This window comes from Moschus berezovskii, chromosome 6 (assembly GCF_049115385.1).
Source record: "Moschus berezovskii isolate FMDL1 chromosome 6, NW_MosBer_1.0, whole genome shotgun sequence".
NCBI classification, from domain to species: Eukaryota; Metazoa; Chordata; class Mammalia; order Artiodactyla; family Moschidae; genus Moschus; species Moschus berezovskii.
The window spans coordinates 47,312,223-47,333,055 of NC_142465.1; the positions used below are offsets into that span (position 1 = coordinate 47,312,223).

Sequence of the window (20,833 nt, forward strand, 5' to 3'; positions counted from 1 at the left end):
GGATGGAGGAGCCTAGCAGGCTATAGTCCATGGGGTCACAAAGAGTCAGACACGACTGGACGACTTCACTTTTCTTCCTCATAAGGTGGGTGTGAGGATTGGGTTAGTTAATATACGAAAAATCTTTAGCACAGTCATTGCAGATATAAGCACAAATAATTGTTACTATCATTATTAATAATCTTTTTGTGTTTCTGTGCCTCCTTTATAAAATGAAAGTCATAACACACACCGCAGAAGGCTCTAGCAAGGAATAAATGAGATAAGGCGTGGAGGCAGTGGGCTCCAGTACAGTAGTCAGCAATTGTTATCAGGTCCATAGAGGATGTGTTTGCCAAGGTAATATTCCATGAGGACAGACCTTCTTTTAAGAGCCCTAAGATCTTACCAATAAATCAGATAAATCATAAAGCATGTACTCCAAGCCTAGCATCTGACAGCAGCCACTTTCCTGCCTCTCTCTCATCCTGTAAAACGTAATATCAGAAAATTGAAGAGTGTGAGATGGAAGGGGATTTAAAGTCCTAAATTCAGTTTGTGCTTTGTATGAACAAGGGGACAGAAGCCCAGAAAGATAAGGTAATTTGCATTGACACACAACTAGCTTGTTATAAAGCTGCTCCTTGAATTTACTTATAGTACTTAGACTCCTAGTCTAATATCTATTCCACTCCACCATGCTGACTCTGCCTTTTCTCAATTCTCACAACCTAACTGGTTCCTCCTCTGGGGTTGACTTGAGTTCCATGAAGGACCTTAGCTTAACTTCGATATGGAGTGAGCCTCTCCTGAGTAGGTCCCCAATTTCTGCTTGATGAGTGCTAAGTATTTCTGATAGTAATCCCAGTATAAAAGGAAATAATATACTATTAATCAGGAAAGCATTTTGCTAGCAACAGGAAAGTTATGTTATGGTCACAGTTGCTGCTGCTGCTGCTAAGTTGCTTCAGTAGTGTCCGACTCTGTGCGACCCCATAGATGACAGCCCACCAGGCTCCCCCATCCCTGGTCACAGTTAACTATGCTATTTTTAAACACACTTTTAATTTCAAATTTCTCTTAGGTATTTTTTCTTCCTGTAATTGTTTATGTCTTATTTGTTTGTTCTTTTTATATCCTTCACATAGCACATAAAACATCTTGAGTTCACACTGGTTAACTTCATATCTGTTGAATGAATAATTTGATGAATGGGTTTGTCTTAAGTCTGACAACTCATTTTGATACCTGATTGAATTTTTCAACCTCTTACATTTTTCTGGTTCTCATGTCTGCCGGGTAGTTTTGGATACCGATTTGAAAAACCTAAGTATCTGCATACTCTTCAACTCTTTACCCCTTCACATTCACACACTCAGACATTGTCTATGGTCCTTCGAGAGCCTTCTGTCTTTCTTCAGAGGACTGAGTACAGCAAGTAATTTTGTCAGGGAGCAGGGGCAGGGGCGGGTAGTAGGGCACACCACAAAGCATGGAGGATCTCACTTCCCAGACCAGGGATTGAACCTGTGCCCCCTGCAGTGTAAGCGCGAAGTCTTAACCACTGGACCAGCAACTAACTTTTAAATCTAAACAAAAGTAGTATTCCCACAACAATGAGACTAAAACCTGATGATCAGGCACAAAATATTTGAAAAAATAATGAAGAGAAAGTAAAAATTAGTATTGAAAAGAAAGAAAATATTAATGTACTCAAACATATAATTCTCTCAAATGGCTTCTTTTTTCTTCTCTATTCTGTCTATAATAATAAAATGGTGTTTCATCAATTTTAAGACGTACTTTTTAAAAAACATTTCAACATCTCTAACATTATAATGTGTTTCCAACATGATGGTATCTTGCATTTTATAATATACACTTTTTCTATCAGATTACACGAAATATGTCATTGTATGATGGAGGGTGTTTTCAACATGATGAAATACAGCAATAACAGTATTAGTGCTATTTTGTGCCAGTCATCGTCTGAGTATTTGATACATACTAACTTCTTTAATCCTCACAAATATTTCCAGAGTGGGTTCTCTTATCCTTCCTCTTTTCGGATTAGAGAAACAAGGGCAGATTGGCAGTTAAGTAGTTGCCTATAAAGTTCCACATCTAGTCAGTAATGGATCTGGGATGTGAACCCAGACTCCTTCCCAAGGCTGCATTCTTAACCTCTATCTGCTACATTTTTCTGGCTTTTCTTATAGGACTTTGAATGTTCTTCTTGTTTCCATCTCCTGGATTGTCTTTTAGAATACTTACATATTTTTGTAAAATAACTATACTATCCATTTTCATTCTCACTGGTATTTAAAATTAATTAATTAATTTGTATTTTTGTGTCTGCGTGTTTTTCCAAAGGGCCATTGATAGAGTTATGATAGATGCAGTAGTTAAAAGAGCCATCTCTGGGACTGGAAACTACCTGAGTTCAAACACTGGCTTGGTCACCTACCAAATTGCTTACCTTGAAAAAATTACCTAACCTCTGTTTCCTTATTTAAAAAAATAAGTATTTAATGTTTTTAGGAATTCTGCTTTATAAGGTTATTTTGAATATTAAATCAAATGACTTATATGTATTTAGGACAGTGACTGACCATAATGAATGCCCAACAAATGTTAAATGATTTTTATGACTTTTAGGAAATCAGTATATGAGACTGAAGTAAAAGGGAAGGGAATGAGGTTAAAATATGTTAGGAAGAAATACTCATAAAAGTTAGTAATTTACTAACTTATTCATGTATTCTACAAAATACATTTGAGGTTGTATTTTGTCCAAAGCAGCAGAGGGACAGTATCTTCCTTCCTATACCTGAAGATCTGTAGAAGGAAGATACCTTGCAAAATACATTTGTGTGCTACACAGAGCCTGGCGCTGAAAGTCCATGAGTGAGTGAGTGAGTGAGTGAATGGGAAGGAGAGGCACCTCAGTTCTTATTACCCAAAGAAGTATAGAGTCATGGAGCTCTGAGTGCTCAGGGAAGGGTGAAATCACCCCCAGCTAAGATGGATGTGAAGAGATTCACCATATATTTAAGTGCCTTCAGTATTCTCTCCTGTGAATACAGAGAATAGAATGTCAGGGGCTTTCTAGGTGGTGCTATTGGGAAAGAACCTGCCTGCCCCTGCAGGAGACATAAGAGACAGGGGTTCGATCCCTAGGTCAGGAAGATCCTCTGGAGGTGGGCATGGCAACCCACTCCAGTATTCTTGCCTGGACAATCCCATGGCCAGAGGAGTCTGGTAGGCTACAGTCCATGGTGTCGCAAAGATCCAGACAACTTAGCACATAGCACACCACTCTCAAGAGCGATGCTCCTAGCACTTACTTATTCGTAGATAGTAATGATGAAAAATATTGCTAAGGAATTGGGTAGTCATTTTAGTCAATAGAATAGGATTCATTTTATTAATTCAGGCAAGCTGCCTCTAAATTGATGCTATCTTATTCTTTCTTGAATGGATACAAAATTACCTTATTCCCATAGAGAAATGTATTACTCTGTTTGAATAGTTAAATAAATTTCAAATTATGAGAGCAAAAAAAATCACATGAATATCTCGGTAAAGACAAATAAAACAGTTGCATTTATAGTTTAGACAATTGGGTATTTTCTGTTTGTGTGTATGCCATTTCTTCTGATGAATAACTGAGCTTAAAAAAAAACAAATCTTAATTGGTAGCCAAGAAGATCACATGCTTATGTTTTACAAGAACAAGTGAACTCATCCTCAAAGAGCCTAATTTGAATTGATGAGAGGAAAATTACTAAAAGGCATTAATTCGATAAATATTAAAGGACTCAGTTCAGTTCAGTTCAGTCACTCAGTCGTGTCCGACTCTCTGCGACCCCATGAATCACAGCACGCCAGGCCTCCCTGTCCATCACCAACTCCCGGAGTTCACTCAAACTCATGTCCATCGAGTCGGTGATGCCATCCAGCCATCTCATCCTCTGTCGTCCCCTTCTCCTCCCACCCCCAATTCCCCCCAGCATCAGTCTTTTCCAGTGCTAGATGAAACAATTATCTTACCCAAATCACCTGATTATAAATAGTTATTGCTACAAAAGAAATCAGTCCTGAATATTCATTGGAAGGACTAATGTTGAAGCTGAAACTCCAATACTTTGGCCACCTGATGTGAAGAACTGACTCATTTGAAAAGACCCTGATCCTGGGAAAGATTGAAGGCAGGAGGAGAGGGGGACGACAGATGATGTGACGGTTGGAGGGCATCACCGACTCAATGGACATGAGTTTGAATAAACTCTGGGGGTTGGTGATGGATGGGGAGGCCTGGCATGGTGCAGTCCATGGGGTCACAAAGACATGACTGAGAGACTGAACCGAACTGAACTTGTCAACAATATATTTATATAGATTGATAATTTTTTTCCATGGAAAAAATCAATGGAAATGTCAAAAACAGTTAAAATATGAAGATGAAATTAAAACCCCTCTTCTTTTGCTTATTTCATCCACCAGATGTCCCTCTTCTCAAATGTGGTGATGTGTTACTACACAAATAAGTGTCAACGCTATGTTAATGGAAATAACTGGTAGTTGAGTTGAATGAAATCCACAGACAATCCCAAAGGCTTATTCTGGCAACTGCAAAATGGCAAAGCCTTAGAAACTAAGTCTAAATGCTCTTTCTAGACAGAGTTTCTCTCTATACTGTCATTGCTAAGAGGCTATCTGACCTGTCCTTAAGAATCTACTTCAGTGGGAGAGCCACTCCTATCCAAAGCAGCGGGTCTAACTCTGGTCAGCTCTGCCTGTTGGGAAATTCTTTCTTACTTTGATCAAAAATTTCCTTCTTATACCTATCAACTACTGTTTGAATTTCTACTTTTGGAAATTTTATAAGTCATAACTAATACATGTATTCCAATAGCATGCATCTAAATAATTAAGTAGCTATTAATCAATATCTGTGTATTCTTTTCTTCAGGCTTAGTATGTTATGTCCCCAAAATTCATTGATGAGTCAGTTGTTTAGAATTAGAGGCATATTTTCATATAAGCACAAAATTATGGATGGTGATTATGGTTGTGGACTAGGTCACAAAATTTTATTTAACTTATACCAAGATGAAATAGTCAGAAGTTACCTTTATTCAGTAAATATTTGTGAAATACCTAATTAAGAATTCGCAATGAGGGTTATTTAATGTTAATTATATTTGGTTGAATGGACACTACACAGAAATTTATTTGAAAATTATTTTCTCAGGTTCAAATCACAAGTCTAAGCATCTATCACATATTCTGCCCCAGTGTTTTGATGTAGCTGTAAATAATCTGAATTGTAAATGATTATTTTATATTATTCAAACTCTCAGAGTAACTAAATAGCATTCAAAGTACATTTCCATTCTTAAATTATCAGACAAGTCTCTAATCTGATCATTACAATTTAATATCCATTAATCTGCATGAACACAGATGAGCATATAAATATCCAGAGGGAATAGTACTGAGAGAAGGAAATTTGATCACAGAACTGGGTAATTATTGCAAATGGAGATTACTCAGCACCAGTACAGCTGTCTACATTCTAAATCATTATATTTTATTTTTAAGAGTTGTTTGATGGTTGCTCTAGTCAACATCTGAACTCTGTTAATTTTAAAGACATTTTTCCCATTATATGTAATATGAATGGGCATTTCTTGTAACTCATTATAATGACCCCATGACACATATACATTTTTAGTTCTAGGTAATAATAGTTTATGATGACACTCGTTTGAAATAATTTTCTCTTCAGAATCTCAGTGAAAGGATGGAGTACTCCAAAAATCAACTGACTGCAAATTATCTTCACTGAAAATCATTATGTTTATGCAAATCAAGTAACACAAATTACATGTTCTGACTATTTCTAAACTGTTCTTGAAAAAAAAAAATAGAACAAATACTTCTTAAAATGAAAATCCAGCCAAATTTCCCAGTTCTGCTGAGTCTTTCTAGACTCTCGAGATGTCCATCCGGTACTTGAAGCCACAGAGTTTGAAATTCAGAAATTCTCTGCTTCCAAGCATTACGGTTGTTGGAAGATTAGATCTAAAGTCTGTTATTGACAAATCCTGTTAATTGGTGTTTCATCTCTTGGTGAGGCAGAAACAGGGAGGCACATTCATAAGCTTGTTCTAGAAAATCATAGAAAAGATAGGCCACCAGACAGTTCATCAGTGATGTTGACTCCACAGGGCAAGATGCCAAGATTAAGTGAATTGCTTTCTTTTCTTTCTATACTTGCCAATTTTCTCTCAGCTCCCTAGGCTCTATTCATGTGGTCATTTATAGAACTACTCAGCACAAAGCACAGCACTGCATTTCAAACTTTTCTTGGGCATTTTAGCCAGTGAAAACCTAAGATTCATGGTGTGGTTGGGGTAGTCCTTAAAGGAAATAATGAACTCTTAAGGTTAATGGAAAAATATTAGCATTGTGTGTGTGTGTGTTAAAGATAATTAAAGAAGAACATAGGTCATCCTCAAGGGATACAGAAAAGTATGCCAGATGTCGTTGCTCTAAGCCCATAGACGAATCCTTTCTAAATTTTCCTGCTGTGATTCTGACTTTTCAGTCTCCTCTCTAAGATGATGTAATATAAATATATATTCAGATTCTGTCCAGTGTAATCCCTGTGACTCAGTTTTGTTTCTTTCCTTTTTTTTCCCTTTGACTTGTTTTTCTAACCAAGATAAGTGCTTCCAATGTTTCCACTCATTTTTATTGTGAGCTTCGTGTTTTGGGGAAAATTTCCTGTGCACACCTACAAGTTGCTTTCTCTCTTCACTTTTCTATTCCTTCAGCTCTCACCTCCCAGTGAAATCTTCCTAGAAGAAGGAAATGAGCTTCATGAGCTTTTATGATTTTCAGAACTTTAATGAGAGCCTGAACCAAATGCACTCATTCCAGCTGGCTCGTTACTGCTCTTTCATATACTATCCTCACTTCTATGGGGGGCCGTGCCGTGTAGCACGTTGGGTCTCAGTTCCCCGACCAGGGATTGAACCTGTACTCCCTGCATTGGAAGTGTGGAGTCTTAGCCACTGGACCACCAGGGAAGTATCTAATATCCTCACTTTTACCTCTTGACCTTTGCTTTTCCAGTTCCCTCCAGCTGTCTTCCCTAACTTCTCCAGTCTTTCTTCACTATCCAATTCAGATCCAATCTCCTTTTTGAAACTTTATCTGATTCCAATAGCCCACAAAGTCTTCAGTTTTTTTCTTCTTTTTATTATGCTTGAAACAATGTGGCTCAGACTTTTGTCCTCTCTGTATTGACTGTTGTTCTTTTTTATGTTGTTGTTGTGGTCTTGCTGCTGCTGCTGAGTCGCTTCAGTCGTGTCCGACTCTGTCGACCCCATAGACGGCAGCCCACCGGGCTCCCCTGTCCTGGGGATTCTCCAGGCAAGAACACTGTTGTGGTCTTACCCTCAACTAAATTCTACTTCCCTAAAAGTGTACAACATGATCTGTACTTCTCTGGTATTTTCCTACCATAGCTAGTAGGAAACATAGGTATATATTGTACATATAAACTGTATTTACTTTTTATTTTGCACAAATATTTGTCTACTAGTTACTCTTTCCACAGGATTTGAATGAAAAATTTTAAAATCAACTAAAATTATCATGCAATTCAAGTCCAAATGTAGTATGAACCTTCTTATATAATGTAACCAAAACTGGTAATTGGTTAACTAATTTAATTCAATTGCAGCAGGGAATGATATAAATGATTTGCCTTTTAGTCTTATTTTATTTTATTTAGTTTCAACTATATAACCTTAGACCATTTTTGATTATGAATGCACTGATTAGGGTACAATGTTATCTTATAAAAACCATGCTCAAATTTTACATCTAATTTCCAATTTTAATGTTTTTAAAAATGGAATGAGAACCCCATTTGCAAAAATAAACTCAAAATGGATTAAACACCTAAATGTAAGACCAGATACTATAATAAAACTCCTAGAGAAAAACATAGGCAGAATACTCTTTGACATAAATCACAACAATACTTTTTTGGCTCCATCTCCTAGAGTAGTGTAACTAAAAGCAAAAATAAACAAATGGGGCTGAGTTAAAGCTAAAAGCTTTTGCATAGTGAAGGAAACCATAAACAAAATGAGAAGACAACCTACAGAATGAGAGAAAATGTTTGCAAATAATGTGACCAACAAGGGCTTAATTTCCAAAATACAAATAGCTTATACAGCTTAATATCAGAAAAACAAACAACCTCCAAAATGGGCAGAAGACCTAAATAGACATTTCTCCAAAAACAACACATGGATAGCCAATAGGCACATGAAAAGATGCTCAACAACACTAATTAGAGAGATGCAAATCAAAATGACAATGAGGTACCACTTCACATTGGTCAGAGTGGCCATCGTCACAAAGTCTACAAATAAGTGCTGGAGTGAGTGTGGAGAAAATGAAACTCTCATCTTGTTGGTGGCAATGTAAATTGGTGCAACTACTATGCAAAAGAGTATTGAGATTCCTTAAAAAAATTTTAAAAAGTTACCATATGATCCAGCAACCCCACTCCTGGGCATATATCCAGAAAAGAAAACTTTAATTCCTAAGGATACATGCACTTTTACGCTCATAGCAGCACTATTTACAATAGCCAAGATATGAAACAACCTAAATGTCCATCAACAGGTGAATGGATAAAGATGTGGTACATATATGCAGTGGGATATTACTCAGCCATTGAGAAAAAAGAAATAATGCCATTTGCAGCAACATGGATGGACCTAGAGATTATCATACTAAATAAAGTAAGCCAGAGAAAGACAAATAGCGTATGATATCACTTATATATGTAATCTTAAAAACTTACATAAATGAACTTTTTTACAAAACAGAAATAGACTTACAGATACAGACAACAAAGGTGTGGTTACTAAAGGGGAAAGAAAGCGAAGGGATAAATTGAAAATTTGAGGTTAAGGATACACACCACTATATTTACTATTATACATAAAATAGATAAACAAGGATCTACTGTATAGTACAGGGGACTATATTCAATATCTTGTAATAGTCTATAATGGAAAACAATCTAAAAAAGATCATATCTCTCTATCTGCCTAGTAACTATCTGTGAGTGAATCACTTTGCTGTACACCTGAAGCATTATAAATCAATTATGCGTCAAAAAAAAGGAGTGAGAACCTGAAAGCTATAATGTGAGTACAGAATCCTTCTAGAATTCTATAATTTTTCCTGCTACTGCTACTGCTGCTGCTAAGTCACTTCAGTCGTGTCCGACTCTGTGTGACCCCATAGACGGAAGCCCACCAGTGTCCCCCGTCCCTGGGATTCTCCAGGCAAGAACACTGGAGTGGGTTGCCATTTCCTTCTCCAATAATTTTTCCTAGCCTAGTACAGTTGTCTAACCTAAACCTAATTTGCTATGGTTTTTCCAGTGGTCATGTATGGATGTGAGAGTTGGACTGTGAAGAAAGCTGAGCACCGAAGAATTGATGGTTTTGAACTGTGGTGTTGGACAAGACTCTTGAGAGTCCCTTGGACTGCAAGGAGATCCAACCAGTCAATTCTAAAGGAGATCAGTCCTGGGTGTTCATTGGAAGGACTGATGCTAAAGCTGAAACTCCAATACTTTGGCCACCTCATGCGACGAGTTGACTCACTGGAAAAGACTCAGATGCAGGGAGGGATTGGGGGCGGGAGGAGAAGGGGACGACAGAGAATGAGATGGCTGGATGGCATCACTGACTCGATGGGGGTGAGTTCGAGTGAACTCCGGGAGTTGGTGATGGACAGGGAGGCCTGGAGTGCTGTGATTCATGGGGTTGCAAAGAGTCGGACACAACTGAGCGACTGAACTGAACTAAACTGAACTGAAACCTAATTCGACAGGGATTCTTTATAGCAACATATGTGTCATGAATCTTTCAAAGATTTCAGCGTAGTTTTCCTAGAAATAACAGCTATCTGGGTTTCAGTACTCATTTTAACCATCCTACGTAAGAGTTCCTAAATTACATCAGTAACAATAATAAATGCATTTGGCATATGCAGGTTTGGAAACACACCCAACTGACCTTTAGTGAGCAGGCAATGAGTTGGTGCAGAATCACACAGATCTGCTAGAACTGAATCCACTTATCAACAGCATCTAACAGACCTTGAGATTTGCTCCGTATATTTTACAGAGCAACTGGGGAGTTCCTTGAAGAGAACTTAATTATGGAGATAATGTTTGAGAGCTTTTGTGAACACATAATATTCACATTGCTTTTTTAGACATTCATGTTCACCTCCAGAGAGTCCTAGCACACAATTAACATTCAATAAATATTAGCCATTCCATGTTTCATGAGAAAGTTAAATATTTTTGAATGTTTTAAATCAATAAAAACTTTTATAGACTGTTTCAGTTCAGTTCAGTTGCTCAGTAATGTCCAATTCATTGCGACCCCTGGACTACAGCACTCCAAGTTTCCCTGTCCATCACCAACTCCCGGAGCTTGCTCAAACTCATGTCCATCAAGTCAGTGATGCCATCCAACCATCTCATCCTCTGAAGTCCCCTTTTCCACCTGCCTTCAGTCTTTCCCAGCATCAGGGTCTTTTCCAATGAGTCAGTTCTTCACATCAGGTGGCCAAAGTGTTGGAGTTTCAGCTTCAGCATCAAGCCTTCCAATGAATATTCAGGACTGATTTCTTTTAGGATGGACTGGTTTATCTCCTTGCAGTCTAAGGGACTCTCAAGAGTCTTCTCCAGCACCACGGTACAAAAGCATCAATTCTTCAATATTCAGCTTTCTTTATGGTCCAACTCTCACATCCACACATGACTACTGGAAAAAGCATAGCTTTGACTATATGGTCCTTTGTCAGTAAAATAATGTCTCTGCTTTTTAATATGCTGTCTAGGTTTGTTATAGCTTTTCTTCCAAGGAGAAAGTGTCATGACTGTAGTCACCATCGACAGTGATTTTGGAGCCCAAGAAAATAGACTGTTTAGCTTGCAATATACATTTTTGGGGTACGATAACCATAACTGAAGATCATTAAGACTAACAGTAGTGAGACTGCAGAACACGTAAAGGCCTAGTTCATTCCTTATATTCCTTAATTCGACAATCAAGACAGTATTTTTTTTAAATAACTCAAACACATTAATTTTTTTGCCAGCCTCTGCCCTCAGTATGACAGTCAATTATACAAAGACAGAAAATTGTCATATTTTAGTACAAGTATTTCATCTTTTTTCATTAATTTTGTGAGTGATTTCTTTTAACTCCTGGAGTAAAATATGTTTTCCAAACTTAATCGAACAAATTTCTTTAAATATTTAAGTAGAGTATATATACAAAACTTTTTCTAGAATTAGTTTTAGTTCTTTAAACAAACTGAAAGAACAGTAGAATTATAAGGCAGAAGAATTAGAATATTTCAAGCAAAAGAGTTTTAAATATCTGCCATCAAAGGCTAAATAATAGCCCTCCAAAAGATATCTACACCAAATCTCTGAAATCTGTGAATGCTAGCTTATTTAGAAAAATGGTCTTTTCAGATGTGATTAAGTTAAGAATCTCAACTTGAGATAATCCTGGACTACCCTGATAGGCCTAAATCCAATGATAAGTGTCCTTGTAAGAGAATGACAGGTAGATTTGAGCCAGACAGAAGAGAAGACACAGAGAAGAGAAAGCAGTGTGACCACAGAGGCAAAAATAAGAGTGATCCGGCTGCAAGTCAAGGAATGCATACCACTGCCAGAAGCTGGAGGAGGCAAAGAAGAGATCATTGCATAGAACTTTTGGAGGGAGTGCAGTCAGACCAACACCTTAATTTCAGAATGCTGAACTCCAAAACTCTGTGAGAATACATTTCTGTTGTTTTAAACTACCAAGTTTGTGGTTCCTTGTTACAATAGCCACAGGAAATTAATATTCATAAAATAAATCCAGTAAGCATGTCATCTAATCCAATACTGGGAACAACTCAAGATTAAATAGATATTGGATGGCATCACTGACTTGATGGACATGAGTTTGAGTGAACTCCGGGAGTTGGTGATGGACAGGGAGGCCTGGCGTGCTGTGATTCGTGGGGTCGCAGAGTCAGACACGACTGAGCGACTGAACTGAACTGAACTGAAGTTCTTCATTAAACGAAGATTTCCCAAAGAATGGTATTTGAGCAATTCAATAATTTTACGGATCTGGTTCTTTTCATCATAATCTGTTGTGCTCCTTATAAAGAATTATGGGGAAAAGGTAAAATGTATTCATATAAAAAAGCAAAATTCAGAAGTCTTACATAAAATGTGGTAGCAGTTGTTTAAAATACAACATATTTTCATTTCCATAGGAATTTCTTTATTGTGCTTTTAAAGAGGAAATTTGGTTCCAAGTTCCTTCAGGGAACATTGTATTTTGTTTTTGAAAACTTGTAAAATTAAATTTGAAGCTATGAGACTTGAGTATTGATAAAGAAAATTGCAATGCTAATACTAATAGAGCACCTGGGGAATGTTAACAGAAAGGCTTATCCACAGAGTATTAGTAAATTGTTTTATAAGTACTATGTGCCCATACATATACTCTCATTAATAAAATGTTAATTGGATTTTGAATTTATGGTGAAAACTAATGCCGTGAGCAATTAAATGAGTAAATAGTAATCTGGTATCAGAAATTTTTATTAAATTGGGAGGAAAGTGGTCTTTATTTTTATTTCACTTACACGTAACATTTGGAATGTGAATATTTTACATTTAAATATTTAAACATATTGTGTTGTGTAAAAATTATAATTATTGTACACTTTCAATCCTTACCTTATTTTCAATAGGCTTTCAACCCCATGACAAAGGTTTTCTTACTTTACCCAATCTCTGGAGAAGGAAACGGTAACCCACTCCAGTATTCTTGCCTGGAGAATCTCATGGACGGAGAAGCCTGGTAGGCTACAGTCCACGGGGTCGCATAGAGTCAGACACGACTGAGCGACGGAACGGAACGGAAGCATCACATCATGCAATTATGTCCTAGTTTTCAGCTTTCCCTATGGACTCTGGTACTCAGAATCGGAATCATATTGCAAGAGTTAGCTTGTAGAGATACTAATAATTTGGGGGAGATCACCCAAGTCATGGTTGAGAGAACCAGCTAAGGGATGAGGGATATTCAGTTTGTGATGCAAATGGAGATAAGTCTATGGCCAAAACGGCAACCAACTCCAGTATTCTTGCCTGGAGAATCCCAGGGACAGAGGAGCCTGGTGGGCTGCCGTCTATGGGGTCTCACAGAGTTGGACACGACTGAAGCGACTTAGCAGCAGCAGCATATCACCCTGAACACGCCCGATCTCGTCTGATCTCGGAAGCTAAGCAGGGTCAGGCCTGGTTAATACTTGGATGGGAGACCGCCTGGGACTACCAGATGCTGTAGGCTTATGGAGAAGAAAATGGCAACCCACTCTAGTATTCTTGCCTGGAAAATACCCTGGACATAAGAGCCTGGTAGGCTACAGTCCATGGATAGTGTTCCAGTATCTTCTGCCATTTTGGGGGGGCTTCCCTGGTAGCTCAGAAGGCAAAGCATCTGCCTGCAATGCGGGAGACCTGGGTTTGATCCCTGGGTCAGGAAGATCCCCTGGAGAAGGAAATGGCAATCCACCCTGGTACTCTTGCCTAGAAAATCCCATGGACGGAGAAGCCTGGTAGGCTACAGTCCATGGGGTCGCAAAGAGAGGGACACAATTGAGCAACTTCACTTTGGGCTTACCTGGTGGTTCAGAGGTTAAAGCATCTGCCTGCAATGCAGGAGACCTGGGTTCGATCCCTGGGTTGGGAAGATCCCCTGGAGAAGGAAATGGCAACCCACTCCAGTATTCTTGCCTGGAAAATCCCATGAACAGAGGAGCCTGGTGGTCTACAGTCCACGGGGTAGCAAAGAATCAGACATGACTGAGCGATGTCACTTCTTTCTTCTAAGAAATATGGAAAATTATGTGATACCTCTACAGGAAACTGAATCACCCATATCATATTAATAAGTTTAAGATTAGATCTTCTTGTCATCTAGCATATTGAGGCACTGAATCTTAACTCTACTGCTGATTCACAGGTGGTTCAGGTGAAGGGTGGCTGTAGCTGTTTATGCATTATGATATTTTGTTGGTACATTGGCGTCTGAGTCCAATTGAGCTGAGATAGAATTTCCACTGAATGGCTCTTCTGTGGCAGAGAAAAGGCTCAGTGCAGGGATTTCTCTAAAACCAACCAAAGAAGGCTTAGTTACTGAGAGTACAAAAGAAGTTGATTGTAAGGGTCTCTTATCTCTGAGATAAAGCCAATTAAAAAAAACAAAGTTTTGTAAAAATTTGAGATAAGAAGATAATCTGACCATGTTGATCATAGTATATTTGTATACATAGTGACTTCGTGATATCTCTGTTAAATCTAACCCCTGTTCTGATAATTCTGGTGGAGGAATTATGCTGGAGTTTGATTAACCTTAATCTCCTGCTATGTAGCAGAAGTGAAAAGTGAAGGTGTTAGTCGGTTAGTCGCTCAGTCATATCCAACTCTTTGAGACCCCCATGGATTGTAGTCCATCAGGCTCCTCTGTCCATGGAATTCTTCAGGCAAGAATACTGGGGTAGCCATTCCTTTCTCCAGGGGATCTTCCCAACCAGGGATCAAACCTGTTCTCTACATTGCAGGCAGATTCTTTACCATCTGACCCACCAGGGAAGATATGTGGTGAAGGATATTCAAATGGAGACACAGGGACAACTCCTGCCTCTCCCACAAGGCCTCAAACATTCTTAAAGGGGGAGGCATTTGCAGTGGGTTCTCCTCACAGTTTTCAATGATGATCCATGTTTCACTGTCCTGTGTGCTTTCACACCAATTGTTCAGAATCATGTAAATCTCTATCCCATGTTGGAAAGACTCTAGTAGAAGAAGCAGCTGGCTACAATCAAAGACTCAGAAATTAATCCATTTAACTCAGAAATGCTTATGGTAGACAGAATAATACCTCAAAAATATCCATTTCCTAATTCCTGGAAACTGTGTATGTGTTACTTTACATGGCAAAGGGGAAATAAAGTTGCAGATGGAATCAAATTTGCTAATAAACTGACCCCAAGATGAGGTGACTATCCTGGCCAATGAAATCACAAGGGTCCTTAAAAGTGGAGGAGAAGCAATGTGCGAGTGTTAGAGTGTGAGGAGGACTCAGTGTGCCATTGGCACCTTTGATAATGAAAGGAGGAAACCGCAAGACAAGGAACATGACTTCCTCTAGAAATGGGAAAAGGCAAAAGAATTGAATTCACCCCAGCCCTAGCACCTGCAGAAAAGAATGTGGTCTGGTAGACACATTTTAGCCCAGTGAAACCCATGTCAGACCTCTGACCTACAAAGCTATGCAATAAATTTGTACTATTTCAGGCATTAAATTTCAGTAATTTGTTACGGCCACTGTATTAAATGAATACAGCCGCATTCAGGAACAAACAGAGAATCAGAATCCAGTGACTGTAGTTACTTAATTCACATTTCAGAATCCAAAGACTTGATCACTTTTTATGGGACAACAGGCAAGCCAATAAGAGGGCATTAATATTGCAGGATGGCATAGGCACGTTGGTTTTGAACTGGTAGTGGTTTATATCTGCTTCTAGGAAAGATATTTTAAGTACCAACAAGAGTACCAACCAGTGTCCCAGTGGAGGGAAGCCGAACTCTATACCTTGCTCACATGTGAGCACAATCAACAGTCATCAAGTGGGTAAGCTCAGAACCATATCATAACCAGGTTCTTTCTACCTATCACAAGGTTGATAATTCAATAATCACTTCTTTTACTCGCTGTCTATGATACTCTAATATTATTAAAAGAAAGGAGTTTGTGGACCACAAAATGATATCTCATGGAATGTTTTATCCCCCTGACTTAGATACCCCAAATAAATATCGATACAATTAGATTAGATTCACTTCAGTTTCAGTTCAGTCGCTCAGTCGTGTCTGACTCTTTGCAACCCCATGAATCACAGCACGCCAGGCCTCCCTGTCCATCACCAACTCCCGGATTTCACTCAAACTCATGTCCACAGAGTCGGTGATGCCATCCAGCCATCTCATTCTCTATCGTCCCCATCTCCTCCCGCCCCAAATCCCTCCCAGCATCAGAGTCTTTTCCAGTGAGTCAGCTCTTCGCATGAGGTGGCCAAAGTACCGGAGTTTCAGCTTTAGCATCAGTCCTTCCAAAGAACACCCAGGACTGATCTCCTTTAGGATGGACTGGTTGGATCTCCTTGCAGTCCAAGGGACTCTCAAGAGTCTTCTCCAACACCATAATTCAAAAGCATCAATTCTTCGGCATAATAGTTTAAAAAGAGCTTCACAGATGAAGCATATGTTTCAATTACAAATTCCTAAGATTTTTTTTCCCTTAATCTTTAGTGATTTAAGCCATCTGACTTGTGGTAACCATGTTCAATGATCAATGATGTATCAAATGTCTTTTAGACATGTATGTTCACACACACAGAATAAAGAGGAGTAAAAAAAGGTTGAGTGAATTAGGATATCAGTTCAGTGAATTTACTTTTCTTTCCTATAGAAATCTAGCCTGACATGTATATCAAATGGGCAGAAAATTTCTGATCTATGAACTCATCTGAAAAATTGATGCTTTCAAACTGTGGGGCTGGAGAAGACCCTTGAGAGTCCCTTGGACTGCAAGGAGATCAAACCAGTCAGTCCTAAAGGAAATCAATCCTGAGTATTCATTAGAAGGATTGATGCTGAAGCTGAAGCTCCAATACTTGGCCCCCTGATGTGAAGAGCCAGTGCATTAGAAAAGACCCTGATCCTGGGAAAGACTGAGGACAAGAGGAGAAGGGGAAGACAGAGGATGAGATGGTTGGATGGCATCTTCAACTCAATGAACATGAGTTTGAGCAAACTCTGGGAGATGGTGAAGGACAGGGAAGTCCTGGCATGCTGCAGTCCATGGGGTCCCAAAGAGTTGGACATGACTGAGCGACTGACCAACAACAACAAATGTGCTATCTGAGACCCATGTTGTGTCTTTCTTGCCATCCCACCCTACTTTAGGAGATAATTCTATACACTCACATCACAGTGTCACAGCATCTTCAGCATCACAATATCCACATTCTGGCCCATAAGCGGGGAATGAAGCAGAGGACAGACAGCTTCTGTTCAAAGGTATGCAGAAAGGTGCACACTCTACTACTGGCTTCTCATTAGCTAGAGTTGAGTCACATAGCAAAGCTGCAAGAGAGGCTGGGAAATGTAATCAGTAGATAGGTGGCTACATGTTCAACTAAAATTTGGAGGATCCTATTAGTTAAGGCAAATAGAGAATCTGGATATTGGGGGAGTAATTAGCAGTCTCAGTGCAGAGAGCTAGAACAATTCCTACCAGTCAAACCAGATTTGGCCCAGACCTTTGTATGTGTATCTTCACCTTATTTTATGGTGATGTGCCTGGTTTTGATCTATTTCTGGCTGCCTATTTCTCCTTTTGTATTCCTTTATGTATATCCTTTATGTATTTCTGTTTGTGTGTTGTCACTTCACTTGCCTTTGCTACCAGTTTACAGTCTTTTTTCACTATATTCTTGGGGTATCATTTTTGGTTTATGGTTGCCTGTCACTCCTACATTCTGTCTTTAAGTGGTCGCCTTCCTGGCCAACCAAATAATCTGGGATCTCAAATAGCCCAGAGTTCTTCTCTTTTACTCCCAGATAATCTCAACCAATAATGTGTGACATAAATCATCTTTATGCAGATAGCATCCACGAGCTTTATCCTTTGCCAAAATGCATTAAGAAAGAATGATGTCAACAGGTTTTATGTTTTATTGACCTTTCGAGTAGATAAAACTTGTGCTAAATAGTTAGTAGCTCTACTTAAATTAGATTGCTTTCAGACCAAATCTACTTTAAGTAGTCAATATGCAACCTCATTTACAATAACACATCAATCATAATGTAGGATTAGCAGTCATGTGGATGAACCTCTGAAGATACTACCTTCCATGGATTACTTATTCTTGATATTTTTAAGGTGTTTTGTTGGCATCCTGAAAGTTTTTGTTTCTTTTTTTAAAGGAATTCTGAGAAAATGAGGCCCAGACTCTAGGAACATAGTGAAGAAGAGGCATTTCCAAGTCAATAGCTTTCTTTGTTAATAGTCAGCAAAAGAAATATATAAATTGAATTTATAATGGAGAAATCATAATATACCATCAAATTAAGGCATATAAAGTAACTGATCAGTGCTTATGAAGGCAGCCAATGACTTCAGCAATGTAAAAGATAAAAAGTAGAACACTCAGAGATTACATAGCCCAGCATCTTTTGTCTTATTGATTGAAAGACATATCCAAGTGGGGCGATTTTCACTTGAGAAAGCCAGAACTGGAACCAGGTATAAATGCTCGGGCAAAATACAGTGTCTTGGATTTCTGACTGACCTACATTTAGAGTTACATCTCTTTTTATATTTTCCTACCTTTTTCTTTTCTTTTTTTTTTTTTTAACTAACAAAGTTGCTTTACTTTGGAAAATGCTGAAGGAAATAAATTAAATACTCTGGTCATTTGGCTAACCAGTTCCACAAATTCCACATACAAGATGAGTTTGTACCAAAGTCAGAGGAAACAAGAATACATGCATATTCATATACAAGAGAGGGTTTCTCTGGTCATTCATAATCTGCCTGCAATGCAGGAGACCTGGGTTCAATCCCTGGCTCAGGAAGATCTCCTGAAGAAGGAAATAGCAACCTACTCCAGTATTCTTACCTGGAAAATTCCATAGACAGAGGAGCCTGACGGGCTATGGTCCATTGGGATTGCAAAGAGTCAGACATGACTGAGTGACTAACACACATACAAGAGTAGAAAGAGAATTTTTAAACTTTTAAGACTTTCAGAAATTCACAGATTGAAAGTCCTTTAGTAGTACAAAATTAGACGAACACCAAAATGTTTTTTAAAGGTAGTGAAAAAAATAGTTTCAAGTCAATCTACTGACACCAGGTTGTGGTGAAGGAAAGTGCAGTGTTTATTACAGGGCACCATGCAAGGAATTTGGTCCTGTTAAGCACTAGTTGCCTGGACTCCTTGCTTGGTGTGCTGCAATAAATGCTGTACTTTTCTTCACCATGACCCCGTGTCAGTAAATTGACTTTACTGCACACAGGCAAGCAGACTCAAGTTTGGTGTGGTAACAGTACCACTAGCTTTTGTTCTAGCGTTGATCAAACTTTACATATGAGCTTTTAGAAGGTGAATTGGATCTAATTATTGGAAATTTTACTTTTCTGAATGAAAGAAGCCTGAAAGCAATAGGATTTCCTAAGTGAGTGGAGAAAAGTAGGGGAAAGAGGGCCCACATATCTTCACTCAGGCTCCTCCTCTCTGTCTCCAGATTCACAGTGGGCAGAGCTCCCAGTTTCTGGCTTGTTTACCCAGGAGAAGTTAGCAAGAATCATAGGCTACTTCAGCCAAGGGTCTGTGGCCAGCTTCCCCAGGATGGAGCACAGTTCAAGGATAGCCTTGTCTCACAACCCAGTGCTGTTTTCTCCAAGTTTTCCCCGCAACTAACTGTTGACATATGTTTGACTGCAAATTAACTTTTAGCATCAATTACTTCCAGTAAGAGATGCTAAAGAAATATTTTCTAGCCAGGAAGCAAGTAATCAGAATAGATACCTCGTATGCAGAATGACAAATGTTATTTTCCTCCTTTAAAAATGTTCTTTTTCTGTGGTTTACTTTTAAGGATTACCTGGGAGAAAATTCATTCTATTAGTCAACAACTGAACATCAAGGACCTACTGGGTCCTAGGCATGATTCCAACCATTGAAGGAGTAGCAATGAATAAAAGAAAGGAAAACCCTGCCCTAATCAGTCTTACATTCCCATCACTTGAGTTCTTGTGGTTTGAATCACTCAAATCGTTTCTCTACTAGGTGCCAACATCAAACTAATTTGAGAAAATGAGCTAATTCTGCATTTTGCACTACCCATGTGATTTTGTCAGTTGAAAAGACTGAACAAAGGTCTTCATGTATCAAAACTTTCCGTTAGGTGGCCCGAGAGATTTGAGGATATGCAGAGAGAGATGATTCAGAATATCGTCATTCAGTGGGGCTTTGCTGCATAAATATATAAGCTTGTCACGGTAAAAATGGGGCAAAAGCCTACAGCCCTACAAAACATTAAAACATTTTTTAAATAAAATAAATTTTTAAAACTTGTAAAAGATAATATCAGTAAATGTAAGTATATATAATTTTTAGGAATACATTTCAAAAATAGTTACCATATTCTAAAGGCCACCAAAGTGCTATGGAACTACTGGAGTCCTGCAATAATAGCACGTGTATGTCTGGTGCCCCAGTGTCAGATGACATTTTGCAGTTAACTTTAGCCCACGCTCCATGAGGCTGACATCTGTGGCAGAAGACAAGGTTTCTGTTCCCCACAATGTACCCACAATTTCTGAATGCAAATTCAAAAGTCAGTAACTGCCTGAGTCTCTAGAAAGCCTGCTGATGGAGTCAAAGCCAAAATTATTGTACATCCTTTTCCCAGTGTGATAACATTCATAGCTGCAGTGACTGTTTGAAGAAGAAATCCATGGGAGGGATTGAGCAGTCCCAGGAAAACTTCTTCCATGTATTGAGTCTGTCCTGTCTGGGGCCTCTTCAGGGACCATTCTAGGTGTCACATTTGTTCCATCAGAGTTTTCCATTAGATTGC

The 20,833-nt window shown here is 38.7% G+C and overlaps 1 protein-coding gene across 1 annotated transcript in view; it reads left to right on the forward strand.

The window, feature by feature from the left end:
• The window catches only part of PTPRR (protein tyrosine phosphatase receptor type R), a 282,539-nt gene that overhangs the window by 64,032 nt on the left and 197,674 nt on the right, over positions 1-20,833 (forward strand). The gene's annotated exons all lie outside the window — the stretch shown is intronic.